Genomic DNA, 22,686 nt, shown 5'->3' on the forward strand with positions numbered 1-22,686 from the left:
TTTCTCAGACCCTTTTCCGATCAATGAAAATATGGTTGAAGATATATAAAAATATTCTCTATCGAATGAGTACTATCTCAAAAATGTGTAATTGGGCCTTCAAATAACTTTTTTACATTTTCTTTAAAATAATTCCCTTCATCCATACAACTTGTACGCATTTTCTCAAATTATTTTTTCTCCCATATAGCTCGTACACGTTTTGGCCTACATTGGCGCCCAACTTAAAAACCCACTTTGTGGATAGTTTGAATTCTGTAAATATTATTAATATCATCATTTTTATTATTTATTATTGAATTATTATTTTATTGCATTATTATATTTTGGATTTTTCTTGGATTTTTGGATTTTGTGGATTAGTGTTAAGAAAATAAATTTGAATTTACTTCTCTATCATTATTATTATTATTATTATTATCGTTATTTTCATTATTAAAATTTTCATAAATATGGAAACTACACTGAGAGGAAAATTTAGTATATATGACGATTTTTTTCGTAAATGTTACCAATTCGTTAGTCATTTTCTACCCTACTAATCATTGGTACATCTTACAAAAGGAAATTTGTAGGCATTATTTTTGTAGGATGGTAGGCATGTTGGCCCACCATTGGAACAACATCAGTGAAAACGTTGTTTTTTATTTGTAAGAGATAATGATAAGGGATAATGACATTATGTTGTTGATAATTAATTCTTATTTATAAAGCTGTCTTCAATCATACATTATCTTTTACACAGTAATTTCCTACATCCTACATTCTACATCTAAACATTGCTCGTGCAAATAGACAGATTTAATCGCAGCCTCGACCGAATCAATCTCATATGTTTTTTCAAACTCTCACTCATCAAGGTTTTGCTTCTTTTCCTGTTGCACATTTTCATCTTTTAGGACAGGAACAACTGATTAGTTGGCAGTTGATGGGACCAGATCGCAGTACATTTCATCCGCATTATTTGCTCTCCCGTTTCCTGATGTATGATTATGGTTAGTTATAAATATGGGTTTGTGATGAAACATATGTGATTACCTGAGATTTCTTTGTGTTGCACATGCTCAGTCTAATATACATTGAATTTTCCACCAGTCAACTGTGCAATATTAATCCAAGGTTAGAAGCTGAAAATTAAAAGGGAAAGGGTTGTGTTGAAGTTTATTTTTATAAGATTCCGTCTATTAAGATTTCAATACAACGAATTGAACTTTTGTTTTCCCGCAGCGAAAACAAGTTCTCGATATCTTTGTGGTCGAGATTTTGTTTTCGCCGAAGAGAAACAAAAGTTACATATATTTGAATCCAATAAAAACCAAAAAAAAACCTTACCTCCGAATAGCTTTGTTTCCTCAAGAGGAACGACGACTGCGAAGTACGCACATTACAGTTCCTAGAAATGAAAACAATCAAGGTTACACATGCTATGAAGTGAAATGTACGAATCTTTAGTAGGGATGTGTATTGCATAAGACATCCGTTTTACAAAGTTTTGGTAATATGTACAAAAAATGCGTACACTTTACCAATGTTTCAACTACTAAAGATTTGGTAGCTGCATTTACTAATGTTTTCCTCCAGTGTACTCATCTAGAAGAGGATGAGATCAGTTACGAATTGGCTCTACGCCACGTAACAAATTTGAGTTCCCTCTCTCGTAGAGCAAGAGCCATTAGGCTGCGCACGCTCATGCAAGAAGAGGAGAAAAGCAACAAAATTCATAACAGCTCATCCCACGTAATGGATGCAGCAGTTAATATTAATCAGTGTCAGCTATGCGTTCGTGATTTATTACCGCTAGTAGATTCGGCTTTCGATCATTACGATCTAGATTTTCTGCGTCAGGCTCGTTCGCGTTTAGCACATTATCGGGACAGACTAGAAATTGTCGAAGTTCCCGCAGATTTAAAGGATGCTCATGCATCACTAGCACTGCAAGTGCAGCTAACGTTCGAAGATATTGAAGATGCGCTCGGAGTGAATCAAAAAGGTGTTTGTGAAGCTCAAGTGAACGATGAAAACAGAACAGCAAAACTTACCGGCGCCATTCCGAAAGCAAATCAGCAATCAGGACTTGCAAATATGTCATTGATAACAACGGATGGAATCGAAACAGCATCCGCGAACAATCATACATTGACGAGTCTTCCAGAATTAAACACGGGAGCCCTCGAGTTAAATCAAAGAGCGAGTTGGCAGCAAACGCGTCCATCAGCCGGTGCCGGGATATTAAACCCAAACAATAACGTCCGTTCGGTAAACATCGAAAATATGGCCCTCTTCAACAGCAGTAGGGAAAGAAACGCAACTGAAGAAACGAGAAGGCATCTCAGAACACACCATCAGAGACGGGAACAGTCTTCCGAGGAAATGCCACCGCCTCCGTACGATATTCCGAGCACAGTATCGGAATAGCGTTCAAGGGAGTATCCCACGATTTTGGGTAGAAGATTTGGCTATTTTGTGGAAAATTCCAATACAGTATTTTGGAAAAGTTCAGAGTGAGCTCGTTCCGTGAGTTGTTCATACGTGGCATCAAGTATCGCGCGAGAGATAAATTAAACGTTGATTTCGGTCAGTGATATGCCGATAATTCGGGAGTTTTAAGTGATAAGAACTCCCCAACGTTTCGGTGCTGGCTGGCTCGGGGAATAGATATTAAAAAGAATCCCCCCAGTAAAGGAGCAACATATCAAAAGTGAGAGTGAGAAGAACCCATTAGATCGTGTGAGCGGCAGCGACGACGACGATAACGGCAGGTGAGTGCGAGAGCATAGAGAGAGTGATTGCGAGCGTGTGTTGAGAGCTTTCGTGTGTTGTTTTCTGCTCCGAAAGCTCAGGTCTATGTTTTCCGTTGCACATGTTCTGCCAGTGTTGGCAGTTGTGGTGATCCGTTTTCCCTCTTGTGAAGGGAAATAAAGAAAGACAGAACATTGGCTCGAAAATGTGTATTGGGTCCTTTCTAATAACTTTTTTCAATGTTGTTTGAATTAATTAATTTCCCCCATACAACTTGTACACATTTTGGCATATAACGTTTCTCAGACCCTTTTCCGATCAATGAAAATATGGTTGAAGATAGATAAAAATACAGTAATCGTTCGCTAACTGGTCCTGTTTTAACTGGTCTGCGTTTTAACTGGGCGAACGTTAACTGGTCCTTGGACCAGTTAAAAAGCAGAATTTCGTAAACAATCGACGCCATATTCAAATGGAAGATTTGCTGTGAGGGGAATTCGAATGAAACTTGAAATGTTATGAAAATTGACATTATTTTCGCATGACAAAAACATTGATTGAATTACAGAAAAATAATGTCCTCAAATTATATTTCATATCTGTTGTCACACTCAATGCGAAACTTTCAATGGAATCCTTTTGTTTATCCAATTTCATTATCAACGTGAATCAAACAATTCATTGAAGTTCCCCTCGATTTTATTTGACGTTTAACATGCCGGACCAGTTAAAACGCAAATGTCAATAACTGGTCTTCCCTTTTCGCCCAGTTAGCGAATGTTTACTGTATTCTCTATCGAATGAGTACTATCTCAAACATGTGTATTGGGTCCTTTCTAATAACTTTTTTTCAATGTTCTTTAAATTAATTAATTTCCCCCATACAACTTGTACACATTTTGGCATATAACATTTCTCAGACCCTTTTCCGATCAATGAAAATATGGTTGAAGATAGATAAAAATATTCTCTATCGAATGAGTACTATCTCAAACATGTGTACCCTTTCTAATAACTTTTTTTCAATGTTCTTTAAATTAATTAATTTCCCCCATACAACTTGTACACATTTTGGCATATAACATTTCTCAGACCCTTTTCCGATCAATGAAAATATGGTTGAAGATAGATAAAAATATTCTCTATCGAATGAGTACTATCTCAAACATGTGTACCCTTTCTAATAACTTTTTTTCAATGTTCTTTAAATTAATTAATTTCCCCCATACAACTTGTACACATTTTGGCATATAACATTTCTCAGACCCTTTTCCGATCAATGAAAATATGGTTGAAGATAGATAAAAATATTCTCTATCGAATGAGTACTATCTCAAAAATGTGTAATTGAGCCTTCAAATAACTTTTTTACATTTTCTTTAAAATAATTCCCTTCACCCATACAACTTGTACGCATTTTCTCAAATTATTTTTTCTCCCATATGACCTGTACACGTTTTGGCCTGTAACTTTTCTCGAACCCTTTTCCGATCAATGAAAATGTGGCTAAAGATTGATAAAAATGTTCTCTATCGAATGAGTACTATCTCAAACATGTGTATTGGATCCTTTCTAATAACTTTTTTTCAATGTTCTTTAAATTAATTATTTTCCCCATACAACTTGTACACATTTTGGCATATAACATTTCTCAGACCCTTTTCTGATCAATGAGAATATGGTTGAAGATATATAAAAATATTCTCTATCGAATGAGTACTATCTCAAAAATGTGTAATTGGGCCTTCAAATAACTTTTTTACATTTTCTTTAAAATAATTCCCTTCATCCATACAACTTGTACGCATTTTCTCAAATTATTTTTTCTCCCATATAGCTCGTACACGTTTTGGCCTATAACTTTTCTCAAACCCTTTTCCGATCAATGAAAATGTGGCTAAAGATAGATAGAAATGTTCTCTATCGAATGAATATTATCTCGAAAATGTGTATTGGGTCCTTTCTAATAACTTTTTTCAATGTTGTTTGAATTCATTAATTTCCCCCATACAACTTGGCCTATAACTTTCCTCAGACCCTTTTCCGATCAATGAAAGTAGGGGCCGGAAGATAGGTAAAATATTTCTCTATCGAATGAACATTGTTTCAAGAATGTGTTTTTGGGTGTTTCGAACAACTTTTTTTGATTTTCCGAAATTGGAACTCCTCAAATTATTGACTCATGTGCACGTTTTGATGTATAACTTCCTTCTGATACTTTGATGATGGGTTAAATCATGCTAGAAGATAGATAACATATTTCTCTTTCGAATGAGTATATATCTAACGTTATTTATTCGATGAATGTTCAATTTATATTTATTAAAATAATTAATAACGAAAAACAAAATTATCGCATGTTGCATCCAACATATGACTTGTATGCGATTTTAGCCGCTAACTTCACACAAGTCTCCAGAATACGTTCAAGGCGTGTTATTCGGCATAGAAATCTCAACAAAGTACTACTAATAAAAATGACGCAAGCAATACTTACGTTGAGAAGGCGAAAGTTCCACTGGAAACGTTAGTGCCACCCAAAAAGAAGACAGAAAAGCGAACGAAAAAAGAAAATATGTTTGTGGAATGTGCTATAACCTGTGCCGTTATAAATGTCTCATAATGAATTGTGTGTTATTCATTGAAGGAACGGTGGAACGTAACATATGACAGTTTGGGAAAAGAATAAATAATAACATGTCTTCAAAATTAGTTTTTCCAGGAAGGCCAATGTTTAATTAAATTCCAACCTCTTGAAGGTGACAGTGAGGAGACAATGTTTCTCTCAGTGGATTTGTATAGGTAAGATTCAATTCTATTAACTTTGTATTGAGACGTGATTGCGCTATATTATGATGAAAAAGTTTTAACCCAGTGCAGCGTCTAACATTCGGTCAGACAGTAGTAGAAGATGATGATATGAACCTGTCACGTAGTCAGGTAGCCGCTCGCCAAGCAGTTTCCCGAGAGCTTCCGTTCTTCAGTGGTACCCCGAGGAGTGGCCCTTGTTCTATTCAACCTTCAACACCACAAGCTTCCGCCATCGATTAAGGTCGACTGGGCCAAATACCGTCGGAATCTTCCATGCGTCAAACTGACCACTTTCTCCATGTGGTTGTACGATCTCGCTGAAACAGTTTGCCCGATTGCCATGTTCTTCTTCTTCAATGGCACTAACCTTCGTAGAGGAACTTCGCCGTCTCAACGTAATATTACTTGCGTCATTTTTATTAGTACTTAGTTGAGATTTCTATGCCAAATAACACGCCTTGAATGCATTCTGAGTGGCAAGCTCTAGAATACGCGTGATCACAGTGCAAGTCGGAGGAAATTTCTTTGACGAAAAATTCCCCCGACCAGAACGGGAATCGAACCCGAACACCCGACATGTTAGTTATGACGCTAACCACTCGGCCAAGGGAGCACCCGATTGCCATGTTACCAAGTATTGAATCAAGAGCAACTCGTGGCAAGAAAGACGCGGCTTATCTCAATGCGCATACGGAAGACGTAGAGGATCCTAGAAATATGTCGAATCAGCTCGTCAGGTCTGCATCACCAAATCCTCCATCAAAAATCTGTTGAATATGCAAGAACAGCTGTCCCAGCGTAGACAAGTGTACGAGGTTTGCTAAACTTAGCTACAATTCACGATGGGCGACAGTGAAAGAATTTAGTTTGTGTAGAAAGTGCCTGAGGAAACACAAAGGATCGTGCAGATCTCAACAAGTTTGTGGGAAGAACTGATGTCAATTCAAGCACCATCAGCTTCTTTACAATAGTCAACGAGACAGCACTACGTCGAATCAGATATCTATCCATGACACCAGAAGTGGAAGATGTGCAGCAAAGTGCGCAAACAGAACGAGAGTGTAATATGCATCTAAAGTCTACAAACAAAACGCTTTTCCGAGTCGTTCCCGTAATCCTACACGGACCAGCCAGAAATTGAGCAATGAGAGGGGACCCAAACAAAGGTTAACTAATAAGATCTTTCGATCAGTGCACTCATCTGCTGCCTCACTTTTGTGAGGAAATAAGATGGGTGCTTACTAGTTTTCATCGACTGGAGAGCCTCAAGCGAACTGAGACTATCCGAGAAAATGAAGTTATGGTCTGCAGGCTTGTTGGAGATCATCCCCAATGCGAAGTCAATTGCTGTCAGCTCAGCAACATAAATGGAACAAGGTTCCTGCAGTTTAGGGAAGGCGCGAATTTTCATTGAAAACACCGAAGCCAGTGGATCCATTGAGGCGAGACCCGTCAGTGAAGTATCTTTTCATGCAATTGACTTCTTCTTCTTTCTTTGTTTTTAAGAGGCTTTAAACTTTGCAGTTCATTCGCCTCTACACAATTGACTTTTTGGTACTTTCGGTTAAAAATACGGGGAATGAAAGTTGGTCGAAGCTGATCTGAAATCCCAAGTATTGCTTGTTTCATCGACAGATCGTATTCAATTGAGGAACTGCTGATGGTGAAGTGAGCACGGTCTGGAGTAAACGATGAAAGACAAATATCTGACGAAATATAGTGGTAATAAATTCTCATAAACCTAGATTGTATATTTAGATGAAGAATTTTTTCAAAGTTTTCAATCACAAGTGTGTTCGTGACTCCGCATTTCACCAGTATTCTGAGAGAAAGTTCCCAGAATCGGTTCTGTAGAGGAGTTACTCCTGCCAGAAACTCGAGACTCATGTTATGCGTTGAGTGCATACAGCCGAGAGCTATACGCAGACAATGATATTGAATTCGCTCCAATTTTAGAAGGTGACTTTTAGCTGCTGAGAGAAAGCAGAAAGAGCCATACTCCAGAATAGATAGAATAGTTGTTTTATAAAGCGTTATGAGATCTCCCGGATGAGTTGACTCTTTTTTGACATTTTTGTTTCAAATACGTAATGTGGGTATTCCAAGTGCATTTTGAATCAAACCAGACACCAACGTACTTGAAGGTCAATGATTGGGTAATGTTTCTGCCCAAAAGCCTAAGTTGCAATTGGGCTGGGGACGGCTTTCGAGTAAACACTACCAGTTCAGATTTCTGCGGCGAAAATTCGATCCCTAAGTTCCTTGCCCAAGAAGACAAGCTATGTAGAGAATTTTGCAATAGTCTTTGCAGGTTTTCGGCATGAAGACCTCTGACGGAAACCACACCATCATCTGCAAGCTGTCTTAGCGTGCATTGTTCTGCCAAACAACTGTCAATATCTCTCACATAAAAATTATAAAGAAGGGTGCTGAGACATGAGCCTTGGGGTAGACCCATATAACTATTTCTGGAAGTTGTCCGAGGGTGAAGTTCATTTGCTTTTCTGACAACAAATTGTACAAGAAGTTATTCAAAATTCCAGGAAGTCCACATCTGTTCAGATTGTCTGACAGAATTTCTATGGAAACTGAATCAAAAGCTCCCTTAATATCCAAGAATACTGGAGCCAGTTGCTCCTTGTGCGCAAAGGCCAGTTGAATATCTGTAGAAAGCAACGATAGACAATCGTTTGTCCCTTTGCTCTTGCGAAACCCAAATTGTGTACTTGATAGCAAATTATTTGTCTCGATCCATTGATCCAGTCTTCGAAGGATCATTTTCTCCAGCAATTTTCTAATGCACGAGAGCATAGCAATCGGACGGTATGAGTTATGGTCAGACGCTGGTTTGCCAGGCTTTTGAATTGCTATTACTTTGACCTGTCTCCATTCGGGTGGCACAATATTGTTTTCTAGTAGGGTATTGAATAAGTCTAGCAAGCGTCTTTTCGCGATATCGGGAAGATTTTTTAGAAGAACGAATTTAATCATATCGCTTCCGGGTGAAGAGTTGTTCGATGAAAGAAGAGCCATAGAAAATTCCAGCATTGAGAATGGTCTGTCCAGAGCTCTACCGCTCGGAGACGTTTCTCGAAGAATATGTTGGGCTGGAACTGAGTCTGGACAGACCTTTTTAGCGAAATCGAATATCCATCGGTTGGAGTATTCTTCACTCTCGTTGGTAGATGAGCGGTTACGCATGTTGCGAGCTACCCTCCACAAGGTGCGTATTGAGGTTTCACGAGAAAGACCTTTGATGAAATTGCGCCAGTAACCGCGTTTTTTTTGCTTTAACTAATTGTTTCAGCTGTATTTCAAGCTTTGAATATTCCTCTAAGTGTATGGATGTTCCATGTCTTCGAAAAGCTTTGAAAGCATCAGATTTTTTCAAATACAATTTTGTGCATTCATTGTCCCAGCCAGGAGTGGCTGGATTTCTTTTAAATGAAGCACTTGGAACTTTTCTTTTTTGTGATTCCACTGAGCTTTCATACAATAAATCGACGAAGAATCGATATTCTTCCAATGGTGAAAGTATATCTATTGATTCGACACCGATTGTTACCGCCGTTGCAAATCTTTGCCAGTCGATGCTCCTTGTTAGATCAAATTGAACTCGAGATGGTTCAGTGGATTGCGGGCTACACTTGATTGATATATTGATTGGCAAGTGATCGCTACCATGGGGATCATTGATGTCCTTCCACTGACAATCTAATGATAGCGAATTTGAGCACAAAGATAGATCGAGTCGCCTTTCCCGAGCCGGAGGTTTTGCAATTCGTGTCACTGCACCAGTGTTCAAGATAATTGAAATCGTCACATAAATCGTAAAAAATAGCCGCCCTAGCGTCATCATAAAGATCGCCCCACCTAGTACCATGGGAGTTCATATCACCCAAAATTAGAACTGGGGTTGAGAGAATCGAAATTAGATTCCAAATTTGACTACGGCTAATGGAAGTATTCGGGGGAACGTATACTGAAGCTATGCAAAGTTCTTTATTCTTTGCAGTTATTTGACAAGCGACGATTTCGGCGTCTGATAGAGCGGGGAGAGGAATTTTATAGAAAGAGTAGCACTTTCGATCCCTAAAAGTACTCCAGTTAGCACCAAACCACCAGCCACAACATCCAATTCTGGATAAATTCATCAACGCACCCAGTACCAACTAATCAATGCCAGCCAAAACATTTGCCATCAGTTCCAGAGATACCTGCCGGTACCGAGGAAGACAAAAACGAAACATCACCAGCGAGCGACAACACGCGTCACCTGCGTTTCTTCGAAACCATCTGGCGCATTCCAATTCACCATATAAAAGGGGAGCAGCAGCAGTCCATAGAGTTAGTTACAATTAAGAACTTGTGTAGTAGCAATTAGAACTTGTGTAGGATTAGTGATGTGTTGAAAGTATTAATAAATATTTTTTTAATGTTTATATAGTAATAAAATCGCAATTGGCGCCCGAATAGGGACCTCGCGAGTGTAAAAAGTAGGAAGATTCACCACGTCAGAGTGTTGTGACAATCCGAAAAATCCAGGATTCTAACCGCTACAAAGCAGCCGTGTGGATAGGCTCCATTAGTAGCATTGCAAACAGGAGAAAGCCGCCACACCGAAAGGAATTTGGGCACTGCGGTGGTTCCCGACCCGAGGAGTCCAACTGTCAGAAGTTTAGGACCAAGCATCAAGACGAGGACCATAACCTCGCGCTTTCACTGGTAGAAGCTGAAAGTAATGTTTATTTTTATATTTATAATATGCTCTATGCTAATGATTCAAGCCGAAATCCAAATTCATGATTTAAATAGAAACCCGATCGCAATTATACCTTTAGGTAAAGTAAAAATAAAAATAGGACATATAAGAATTATACAACCTATAGATCTTAACCAACTTCATGACATAATTCTCAAATTTGATAATTTGATAAAACAAAATGTATACAATAGTCAGTTATATCGATTGTTAGAAAATAGAAATCATTTATTATATCAAACATATTTGAAAATTGTACCACACAACACATCACAAAGTCGTATGAAACGATGGGACGATGCAGGAAGAATTTTGAAGTGGATTGCTGGAACGCCTGATGTAGATGATTTAAAAATAATCAACAATACTATGAACTCATTAATTGATTACAACAACCAACAAATGTTTGTCAACGAAGCTCTCAACTCCCGTGTAAACCATTTAAGCCAAATCACCAATGAACTATTAGAATTGGATTTCAAATCTAAACAGCAACATATAATCGAAATCAATCTTCTGACGATTCTGTTAAATCTGGACAAAGCACAACATCAACTAGAAATATTAGAAGATGCTATTTTACTTGCAAAAAATGGAATTCCCAGTAGTCAAATCTTGTCTATGAAAGACTACCTAAAAATAAGCAAATTTCTACAAAAGCAAAATATTACTGTAACATCATTCGAAGAATTGCTTACAAAAATCAACACACAGATTGCTATAAATAATACACATGTGATATATATGATGAAAATACCACAACTTTCAAACGAAGTTTACGATTATGAATATATAAACCCATTGATTCTTAATCAAACAAGAATTCATGTTGAATCCAACTATGTCATCAACAACAAATCTCATATCTTCGAAGTATCAAGGAAATGTGAAAAGGATGCTGAATATTTTTTATGTGAACCTGAGTCATTAAAAAATTGCAAATCTATGTATCAAAAATTTGATTCAACTACGCCATGCAAACTGCACACATGAAAAAGTTTATTCAACAGGAATAATTAAAAGAATCAACGATGCAACAATACTTCTGAATAACGTGAATATAACAATACAGAGCAACTGCAGTCATCTAAACCAATTATTGGAAGGATCATACCTAATCAATTTCGCCCAATGTGAAATTTATCTCGGACACAACCAATATACAAATATGATCATGGAGAGCCCAAAGAAATTATTTAGACCAACAACTGGAATATTAGCATATGAAGACGACATTATTGATATCCCACCACCTGAATATTTAGCAAATTTGACATTGAAGCATAGATCAATGATAAATCATGTATACTTGCAGAACAATTCACTCAAATGGAAACTTCACCTTTATGGAACTATCAGTTTTTCAACATTGTTCTTGATAGCAATTATAATTACTATCTACTTCATCTATATAAGAAAGCAATCTCGAAATACTAATATCGAAATTAGTTTACATGAGCAAGAAAAAGCATCAGCACCTGAAGAAAATCAACTTAACAAATCATTATATCCCGACATTTCTGAAGAAAGAATGCAACAATAATTTTTTTACAAATGCCGACTGCGGATCGACCTATTTGACTTTGAGGGCAAAGTCATTTAAACGGGGGAGAGTTAGCACCAAACCACCAGCCACAACATCCAATTCTGGATAAATTCATCAACGCACCCAGTACCAACTAATCAATGCCAGCCAAAACATTTGCCATCAGTTCCAGAGATACCTGCCGGTACCGAGGAAGACAAAAACAAAACATCACCAGCGAGCGACAACACGCGCCACCTGCGTTTCTTCGAAACCATCTGGCGCATTCCAATTCACCATATAAAAGGGGAGCAGCAGCAGTCCATAGAGTTAGTTACAATTAAGAACTTGTGTAGTAGCAATTAGAACTTGTGTAGGATTAGTGATGTGTTGAAAGTATTAATAAATATTTTTTTAATGTTTATATAGTAATAAAATCGTAATTCTCCTCTATAGGAATCATCTCTATCCAGGCGAATAATATTAAAATCGTGGAAGTTGAGTTCTGTGTCAGAAAGAAGCCATGTTGCGGAAAGGGCGAATATATCACAATCATAATTTTGAAGTAAAAATTTGAACGAGTCTAGTTTAGGCACTAGACTACGGCAGTTCCATTGTAGCACATTGATCATATCTTCTACTACGTTAGATGAATTATCCATCGAAGGATATGATTGATGCAAGGAGGGGCCATGAAGCAGTCAATTGCTTAAGATAAGACTTCAAAGATGGAAGCAAGGCAGAAATAAGGTTTCTGAGGGGATCTTGAATTTTGAACGTGTTTAGTATGAAGTCCACAATGTCCGAAAAAGCTATCAATCCTCGATTAGACGCGAATTTTCTACGAGAAGATCGAGGAGCAGCGTTTTTATTTCTCTCTTCTCTGGGTAATGACGTAAAATCCTTGCTGCAACCAGGAACGGGCTTAGAAGGAGTCTTCGGATTCGTTTTTTTGCTACTATTACCCTCGGAATTAGACAATCTTCCGAGGGTCATTTTAGCTTTGTTACGGTGCACCATTGGTGAAGAGAGCTTTCTTTTTGATGATTCATCCTTTATTGAAGATTCTGGTGCAGCCGAAGTATGACCCTCATCAAAATCAGAATCCGATTCTTGAGATGACAAATTGGTTTTCATTTTGAGCGGCTGATGCGGTCTTTAGCATTTCAGCATAAGTCCGCTTGGAGCGTCCAGCGATAGAACGCTTCACTTTATCGGAGTGCTGTTTGTACCTTGAGCACTCTTGTAGAGGGTGAGGATTCTCGCCACAGTGGATACATTTTTCCACTGTTTGTGTGCAAGAATCCTCACTATGTTTATCGCCACATTTGCCGCAACGAAATTTGTTGCCGCAGTGGCTAACCGAGTGTCCCAACTTTTTACAGTTGGTACAATTATAAACCCGCGGTACAAACAGGCGCACTGGGAAAAAAACATTTTCTACTTTCACATAGTTTGGGAGAACTGAACCTGCGAAAGAAACTCGAAAAGAGTGCGAGGGCTTAAAAAACTTTTTTATTTTCTTCCAAAGATGCTGAATGCAGATAACATCCAGGATCATTAGAAGATCTCCAATTATCGAGTTTTTGAAGGAACCCGACTTTTTTTTAGTTCATCGACACTCAGACTCGCGCCGGTTACTACGCCTACTATCTCCACTTCTCAAAAAGGGATGTAGATGTGATACTCCCTATTAAAAACTTCGTGGTCAACAATCTTGTTGGCCACATCAAAAGTCGGTGCTTCTATACGCAGTTTGTCCGGTCTCTCTTTATGTATCGAGACGCCCTTATAATTACGCAACAAATCTCTTGAAATATCAGGAGTTCTCAAAGCTTTTTCCTTGGGCCGAAAGAAAACAACCCATGGTGCCTTCGAGGACTGTTGATAATTGGCATCAGCAGATGTAACGGATAACGGTTGCGCAGACGATGCGCAACCGCCTATGAAAACGAAAAAAAAAAAACTCGCACACACACACATACTCGCACGCAGACACTCGCGCAAAAACTCAACTTAAAACTAACTTATACTAAAAACTAACTTAAACTAAAAATTACCTCAAATCAAAAATCTTATTGAAAAAAAACAATAATTTCGTAAAAAAAAATAAATAAATAAAAACTCAAAAAAAAATTTAGTCTGATGAGTTCGAACAACTTGAATAACCCTATTCAGAGAGCTATACAACGCCGCACGCTACGGTATAAGCACAATAGCGAGACGGCAAAAACTATTCGTTTGTACTTCTCTGTTTGATGTTTGGTGAAGATAGAAATGTGACGCTCAATGGAACCAATTCACAGAACACCGGTCCAGCGTCGCTGGAGAGGTGCTGCTTCCTCGCTGTTCCGGATGCTTCGGCACTTAACTTGTCACCAATGGGCGAAAGAAAAAAAAAACAACCAAAAATCACTTTGGCGGAGGAGAAAAAAACTTTCCAGCTTCGATATTATAGCGGAGGACGGACAATGTGTGTCCGTCTCTTGCAAATAATCGACGAGGAATGAATTTCACATTTAAGGTGCTTGAGAAATTTTTCTGGACGGACTCTCGTGATGTGTTGTGCTGGATTCGGTCTGATCATCGTTGGTACTCCCAATTTGTGGCTTTCCGTGTTAGCGATATCTTGGGAACTAGTGGAATTGCAGATTGGAGATGGGTTGGTACAAAAGACAACGTTGCGGACGAAGCTACGAAGTGGCAACGTTTGCCAGATCTCGGAAACGAGAGTCGATGGTTCAACGGACCAGAGTTCATACGACAGAAGCGCGATAACTGGCTAGTCGAGCCGTTCACAACTGGTTCTGCTAAGGAGGAAGTGCGTCAACATATGTTTCACCATTGAATGGTTACAGATTCGTGTATAAACGTGGAGTATTTCGACAACTGGAAACGATTAATTGGAACTGTAACATTCGTTTTCCGATTCCTTCACAACTGTCGCAGCAAGGTTCAAGGCGTGATCACGGACCGCTAAGTAGCAAAGCACTACAGCAAGCATCGAACTACCTTCTCAGGCGCGCGTAGGAATAATCTTTTCCCGAGGAAGTGGAAATTTTATCTGGGAATACGATTACCAAGAGGGTCTGTAAGCAGAGCAGAATATATAAGATGAACCCCTTTATGGACGAAGAACGAGTGATGCGAATGCGAGGCATAATCGGGAGATGCGAGTATGCTACGATGGACGCGCAGAATCCAATAATTCTTTCAAAAGACCATTATATTACAAAACTGATTGTGCGGGACTATCACGAGCGTTATCACCATTGAAATCATAAGACCGTGGTTAATGAGCTTCGGCAGGTGTTTAGAATACCGAAATTGCGTGTAGTATTTCGGAACGTGAGGGCAAATTGTCAATTGTGTAAAAATCAGAAAGCTATTTCTCAAGCACCCTTAATGGATGATCTCCCAATGGCTAGACTGGCGGCATTCTACAGACCATTCACCTTTGCGAGGGTTGACTACTTTGGTCCGATTATGATGGCGGTAGGGCGAAGGTTAGAAAAACGGTGGGGGGTACTAGTGACATGCTTGACGACACGGGCGGTATACATAGAGGTTGCACATACGCTCAGTGCGGACTCCTGCATAATGGCCATCCGAAACTTTGTGGTGCGACGTGGCGTACCGCAGCAAATATACAATGACCGCGGGACGAACTTCATGACTGCAAGCAAGGAACTCAAAGCTGCTCTTGGGGAGTTAGATCAAGAGAGAGTTATTCGAGAAATTGTCAGTTCCAATGCCGAATGGTGCTTCCTTCCTCTAGCTTCTCCTCATATGGGAGGATCCTGGGAGAGACTTATCCAGACAGTGAAGCGTAATCTGCAGCAGATTCAGCCATTGCGTCCTCTTAGACGAAATTCTGCAAAATTTGTTCGTCGAGATGGAAGGCACCATTAACGCACATCCGTTGACCCACGTGCCTGCGAACGATCCAGAGGCTCCTGTCCTTACTCCAAACCACTTTATGGGTTCATCCAGCGGCCTGAAGCCGGCAACGCTGTTCGACGATAGCGCGGCGAATTTGAGACGCTCGTGGTGAACTTCGCAAGTGGAGGCGAACATCTTCTGGTGACGTTGGGTTCGCGATTACTTACCGGACCTTACAAGGCGCACAGAATGGTTCAGTGAAGTGAAGGCAATATAAATGGGTGACATTACGATTATTGTTGACCCAGGACTTCCGAGGAATTGCTGACCCAAAGGGCGTGTCATCTCTGTGAACAGAGGTAAAGACGGAAGGGTAAGGTCTGCAGGGGTACAAACAGCGACCGGAGGAGCCCGGGTGTTAAATTGGCGGTACTTGACGTTCGGTGCGATAAAGAAGTAAACCTGGAGACAGGTCTACCCGGGGGGAGTGTTACGACTGTGTCACCTTAACATGATACCATTGCTCCAGCAACACAGTCGTCGCACCTCTCTCTAACATTACAGGAACGGTGGAAACTAGAAAGGGACGGTCTGTCATATAGAGGTAAACAAAGCAAACCAGAAGCTGAAAAAAAACTATTTATTGGAAAACCTGTAAAGAAAGTGATTGATTGGAAAACCTGAAAAGAAAATTGGATTAGCTGAAAAAAAAAAGAAAATATTGTAAATTTGAATATAAATACTAAACGTGAGTTACGATGAAATTAATTACTTCTACACTTACCTTGTACTTAATTGTTATATGTATGAATTTTTTAACCGTCTGTAACCATCGTATTTGGAATAAAAGAGGTTAAAAAATCGGAAACGTATTTACATTTGAACATGAAGAGAATTCACCACACAACTTATGATGAAAATATTGCTGTACCTAAGAAACAAAGATGTTTAGCTCCCAAGAAGTTTCGAGACTATGTGGCTTTCTGAATATTAAAAACAAGGTGGGATGTAGGGACCTACTACTAAGTCATCAAAATATGATACCTACCTGAACGCTAGAGATCTTGGCTGACGATGAGAGAGGCAATAGTTGGAGAGAGATAGAAAAGGGAGAGAAGGAGAATCGTGATTGACGAAGGTTGTGAATGGCAGAGTGGTGGAATAAAGTAGTGTATTACGGCATTAAACTAAATTGTTTGATTCCAAACTTTAGTGTCCGAACGAGTCAATACAGGGCCAACAAAGCACCCCCGAGGATCGGAGCTACCTAGTAGTGATGAAAAACCAATTCCTAAAAAATCAAGGCAAAATCTCTGCCCCCGTCAAAGAGCGGGGCTGAATGAGCAGAAGAAAGATGCACATAATACTCTTCAGAACAACACCACAAAAACCACTATCGAATCTGGAATCTCCTTCAAAGAAGCCTTAAAGCAGATCAAAGTTGGAATTCTCCCGGAGAACTACCCTAACACTGAACTGACTCACTGCAATAGAGCAACAAAGAAATGAACCAGTGATACCCTAGTTTTTCAACTGCTCATATAAGTCGGGTTATCTAATCCTTTCTTGTAAAGACCATCAAACTTTAGAATGATTGAAGAAAGTGGTTCCCATGATAACCCTAGAAGATAACATAAAACTGGTTGCTCTAGACGCAAAAAATATTCCGCGTCCAGAGATTCTTCATGCCTTTTTTCCACAAAGTGCAACATACAGCAACGAGAGACTCGAAAGCCTCATTGAGAGCCAAAACGAGAATCTCTCCACCGATGAATGGCGTATACTCAAGAGATCCAATCCCAATGAAATCCACGCGGATTGGACGCTAACAGTCGACGAAGCTTCAATGCGTCAACTTGTTAGCAACAATTTCAAAATAAACTTCCGATTTCGCGAAACTAAGCTGAGGAAAACAAATCCAAAGCAGCACCAAACCACAACTCAAAATAACTCCAGTGTGCTCGAAGGAGATCTGGTGCCAAGAAACGGGAAACTTCATAGCTCCAAAAACCCAGGCTATCTGAAGTCTTCAGAGCTCAGTGACTTCAAACTTGAGGAGCCACAAAATGTTCAAAATGTCGTCAGCAGGGTTTCTGGTAAACCGAAGTTTTCTCGAGAAGTTTCTCCGAAAAACAAAAAACTTGACAATCTGAATATTCCTGGCCCAAGTTGAACCGCAACGGCAATCGCAAAAATGGTAGAAACTTCAACTACGTCATGTGAAAAAGGTGAGTTTGTTCAAACCCCCCCGTCACGCCAGATCCAAAACGAACATGGACACTGGAACAAGCAAAAACCCTGATCATAATTTCAACAAAACAGATGGGCTTTCGATTCTCCCAAATAAACCCCCGGATCGGTCAACCCAACCTAATGCAGAACACTAAAGTTTTGCAAATAAACCTCCATCACGTTAAAACAGCGTCGAGCGTGTTATGTGGATCTAACTTTTATCCAAGAGCCTTGGGTTCACAGAGGAAGAATACTAGGTATTCAAACAGGTTCATGTAAGTTGTTCTACGATGACAACCATGACTCCCCAAGAGTTGCTGTCTTAGTAAATGTAAACATTAAATGCTTTCCTATTACAGAGTTCATTCAAAGGGACATCGTCGCAATCAGAGTAGAAGTACCAACCGCCAAAGGAAGATCCAACATCGTAATTGCGTCGGCTTACTTTCTTGGCGACGTTCCTCAGGTTCCCCCACGGGAGGTAGCGGAATTTGTTAACTACTGTAGGGAAATCAACAAGGACTTCATCATCAGATGTGATGCCAACGCTCATCATACAATGTGGGCAAGTACCGACATTACCTACCGAGATGAGTGTCTTTTACAATTTCTCTCGTCAAACAACATAGATATTGCTAACAAAGGAAATGAACCAACATTCATGAACGCAATCAGACGAGAAGTCTTAGACCTAACACTGTGTAGCCCGGTTATTCTTGACAAGATTCATAACTGGCACGTTTCCGAAGAGGAGTTTTTGTCTGACACATTATTTTTGAATGGGATGGTGGCATGACACTTCAGAGAGAATACCGAGATCCAAAAAAACACAACTGGGATCTGTATTCCCTTGAACTCGAGTCAAAAACTCTAAACTCAAAAATAAGGTCGATTCAGCAGCTTGAATCAGCTTCAAAAGAATTAAACGATAGTCTCTGCCTACAACAGCAATTGCCCACTAAGAAGAGTTTCTTCAACAAGGAACGTTCCTTGGTGGAATAAAAGGCTTGAACAGCTTCGCAAAACAGCGCGTTCTGTTCTGTTCAACAGAGAGATCGTTGCTAGACTCAATAAGGCTCTGGTAAAAGTCCACTCGAACTGGCTAGGTTCCTTTCAAAAGAACGACGGTTCGTTCACGAAAACTCCCTCAGAAGTACTAGACTTACTGATGAAGACTCACTTCCCGGGATCTACATCTGTTCACTCGAATATAATATAATAGCTATAATAGCGACACAAAAAGTTCCCGAAGGTACCTCATAAGAGCTGAAAGTGCAAAGGATGTCGCTAACATAGTTACTGGGTTAGTCTTCACGAGGACCAGAGTAGTAAACCCGGTGAGATCCTTTCTACCTTACAAATCTGCAGGTACAGATGGGATTTTTCCAGCCCTGATTCAAAATGGAGAATCAAAACTAATTCCACCTCTAATCGAGATTTTTAAGGCAAGTCTGATACTGGAGCACATTCCTTCGATATGGAAACTTGTTAAAGTAGTTATCATTCCAAAAGCGGGGAATCGTGACAAATCACTCACAAAGGCATTCAGGCCAATTAGTTTATCATCAATATTGCTGAAAACTATGGAAAAAGTATTATATGAATACATAAAGTCTGTATTCATGTCCAAATGCCCATTATCTAAATATCAGTTTGCCTACCAATCAGGAAAATCCACAGTAACAGCGCTACATACGCTTGTAACAAAAATTGAATAAGGTGCCTTTAATAATGCTTGTTATCTATCAATGGCACAAACTATGAGAAAAAGACATTTCGATAACTGCATAGTCCAATGGATCCAGGGCATGCTCACACATAGACGAATCACCTCGGAGCTGGGCGGGTCGTCGACATCTGTGATTGCAACGAAAGATTGCCCACAAGGAGGGGTTCTATTACCTCTCCTTTGGCCACTTGTAGTTGACGACCTTCTGATAAGTTTAGAGGTAAAAGGATTCGAGGTTGTGGGCTTTGCCGATGATCTAGTCATAATGGTACGTGGCAAGTTCGACGACGTATTATCGAGCAGAATGCAAATGGCCTTAAACTTTACACAATCTTGGTGTATCACAGAAGGTCCGAGCATAAATCCCTCAAAAACAACAATTATTTCTTTCACCAAAAAGAAAAAAAAACTGCATATGCAGTCTTTACATCTTGAGGGAGAGGGAAAAAAAGCAGCGCTTCAGTGAAATATCTAGGTGTTATCTTAGATGCTAAACTAAACTGGAACGCACTCCTTCAAAGGCATTGGAGGCTATCCTTCAACTGGTACCTTTGAACCAATATGTTCAGCTAGAGGCTAAACAAAGCGCTCTAAAGCTTAAAAGATGGAAAAAAAAAATACTAAAACCAAAAATACTGGACAAAAATGGTCACTTGAGCATCCTGAATCTCTTACCCATTGCACCAGCCTCAGAGATGAACAGTGATTGAATGGAACCTAGGACTTATTATGACATTCCATACATAGTGATCGAACATTCTCGTTCAGTATGGGATGAAAGTGGCCCCAACGTTCGTAATGGTTCAATCATGTTCTACACTGATGGGTCGAAAGTGGGAATCAGAACAGGTGCCAGAGTGTATGGTCCCAGAACAACAATCTCTGTGGCTATGAGAAACTGGCCAACAGTTTTTCAGGCAGAAATAACTGCAATAACAGAATGTTTAAATGTCTGCCTCAAAAGAAAATATAGACATGCTAACATCTGCAGATTCTCAGACAGTCAAGCGGCTCCTCAAAAATTGTCTGGGAATGCATTTCTCTTTTACGGAAATTATGTTAGATAAGTTCGGTACAGTTCTACTGGATTCCTGGCCATTGCGGTATAGAGGGCAACGGGCGAGCAGATGAACTTGCCAGGAACGGCTCAAACTCACCCTTAACAGGTCCAGAACCATTTTGTGGACTTTATGACTGTGAGTTGAAAAGTGAGCTGAATAAATGGGAAGACCGGGAAGTGACAGCCCATTGGAGGCTACAAAACTTAAACAGGCGAAAAAACTTATCACGCCGAGTATTAAAATTACTCAACAGCTGCTAAGGCTTAGTAAGCAAGACTTCAGCACATTCTCTGGTCTTGTAACAGGACACTGCCCGAGTAAATACCATCTTAAAAACGTAGGTTTAGCACAAGATGGTATTTGTCACTTTTGTAATGCCGAAAGCGAAACCTCGGAACATTTTTCGGAACATCTGTAACTGCGGAGCTCTAACTAGACTCAGACTTCAACACCAGTCTACTCCTTCATCGATAAGTAGTAGATAAGCTTGAAGTGTAATATAAAAAAGGGGTATATCACAATAGTTCAAAACAATGCACGCAGTGGTTCACACCCAACAGGGAACGAAAAAAATCGTATCCAGATGTCGACACCATTCCGCCGTCAACGCGAATTAGATAAATGTCAAATTAGATATAACTTACTGTATTTGTGTTATCTGTGTAGTAATTTTGTGTAGGATGCAAAAATCTTATGGGCACCTTACACGATCAACCGGATTGACAATAAGTGTCTTCAATATCGTGACAGCTAGGCTTTCAACATCTGATCTAACCTCAATCAATATTTTTCCACCTTACACGGTCAATATCGCCCTCAACCCGAGACAACGAAAATATCCGCGATGGCTAGTGGCGACATTTGAGTTTGGGATCCAAACTATTCTCTGTCAGATTAGAAGGCTAAAAGGCAATTTTCAATTGGTAAGATTTGAATGAAAATATCTACTTGGTATTATTCAATTAGTTGAAGCGCGTAGTCCTAACCTTAACTTAACCTATTTCCCCTGAATTTTCAGATATTCCTACTAAAATGTATTATTATAATATAACGTAAATTTCAGACATAATTTTTATATGAGATTTTCTCACCACTTGCAGGAAAAAAGTGATTTGCATTCACATAGAATACTAATTTGATTCGTAAAAGTTAATTTTCATTCATAATTTACACTTTAGAATTCGGTTTTTCTTCTCAAAAATACATTATAATACTCGTTTCACAAATACAGACTGTTCCTTTCAATTTCAGAGATGCCAGATTATTTTAGTTTGCGAAAATATATGCAGGTTATTTTATCTGTAAGCAAATGTTTTTATTCCATAAATGAGACTATGACAGTAGAACCCCGATTATCCGCGAGCGGGTGATCCGCCCTGCGGATTATTCGTGACTGCGAGTTCCATAGTAAATCAATAGGCCTTTCCGGAATTTGTTAGTGAGTGGTAGGCCCATGCTCTTTTGTTGTGGTCATGGCTTTTACATTATTTAGCCACTGGTGTACACGACCTTATAGATGGATAGTTGATTGATTTCTGTATTGATAGAACATAGTTTTTATGTTGAAACATCTCTTTTCGTGTTTGCATTTTTTTATCCTTTAATGGGTCATCCGCGATTTTCTTTAATCGCGGTGAGTTTGCCCTACTATTCCGCGGATAATCGGGATTCTACTGTAGCTTGAATTAACACATGATGTTTTTTCGTCTGTGATTTTCCCAGATCTTCTCATTCTCCAAATTTTATAGCGGAGTTCGAAGAAACACACAACCCGCTCACTAGCGCAAAGAATGACCGAGTTCAACGTTAAAAAATTCCTAAAACGTTGTTAAGTTTCATCCACTCTCTCACCATCACATTGTCAGTTTACTTTGAAGTTTTGATTTGTATCGTGAAAAGTACCGTATTTTGCTATTCAAAGTATCGGTTTTCCTAACCAAAAGCT

The 22,686-nt window shown here is 39.4% G+C and overlaps 1 long non-coding RNA gene across 2 annotated transcripts; it reads right to left on the reverse strand.

The window, feature by feature from the left end:
* Positions 1 to 592: 592 nt before the first annotated feature.
* LOC129763269 (uncharacterized) lies at positions 593 to 21,952 on the reverse strand. Of its 2 annotated transcripts, XR_008740867.1 has the most exons (4): positions 21,833 to 21,952; positions 1,333 to 1,393; positions 1,039 to 1,127; positions 593 to 979 (listed from the first exon to the last, which is right to left on the reverse strand). It is a non-coding gene; the product is annotated as an uncharacterized LOC129763269 (long non-coding RNA). The 2 variants fall into 2 exon arrangements; XR_008740866.1 differs by lacking the exon at positions 21,833 to 21,952 and having other exon boundaries at positions 1,333 to 2,150.
* Positions 21,953 to 22,686: the final 734 nt, after the last annotated feature.

Source organism: Toxorhynchites rutilus, chromosome 1 (assembly GCF_029784135.1).
Source record: "Toxorhynchites rutilus septentrionalis strain SRP chromosome 1, ASM2978413v1, whole genome shotgun sequence".
Lineage (NCBI taxonomy): Eukaryota > Metazoa > Arthropoda > Insecta > Diptera > Culicidae > Toxorhynchites > Toxorhynchites rutilus.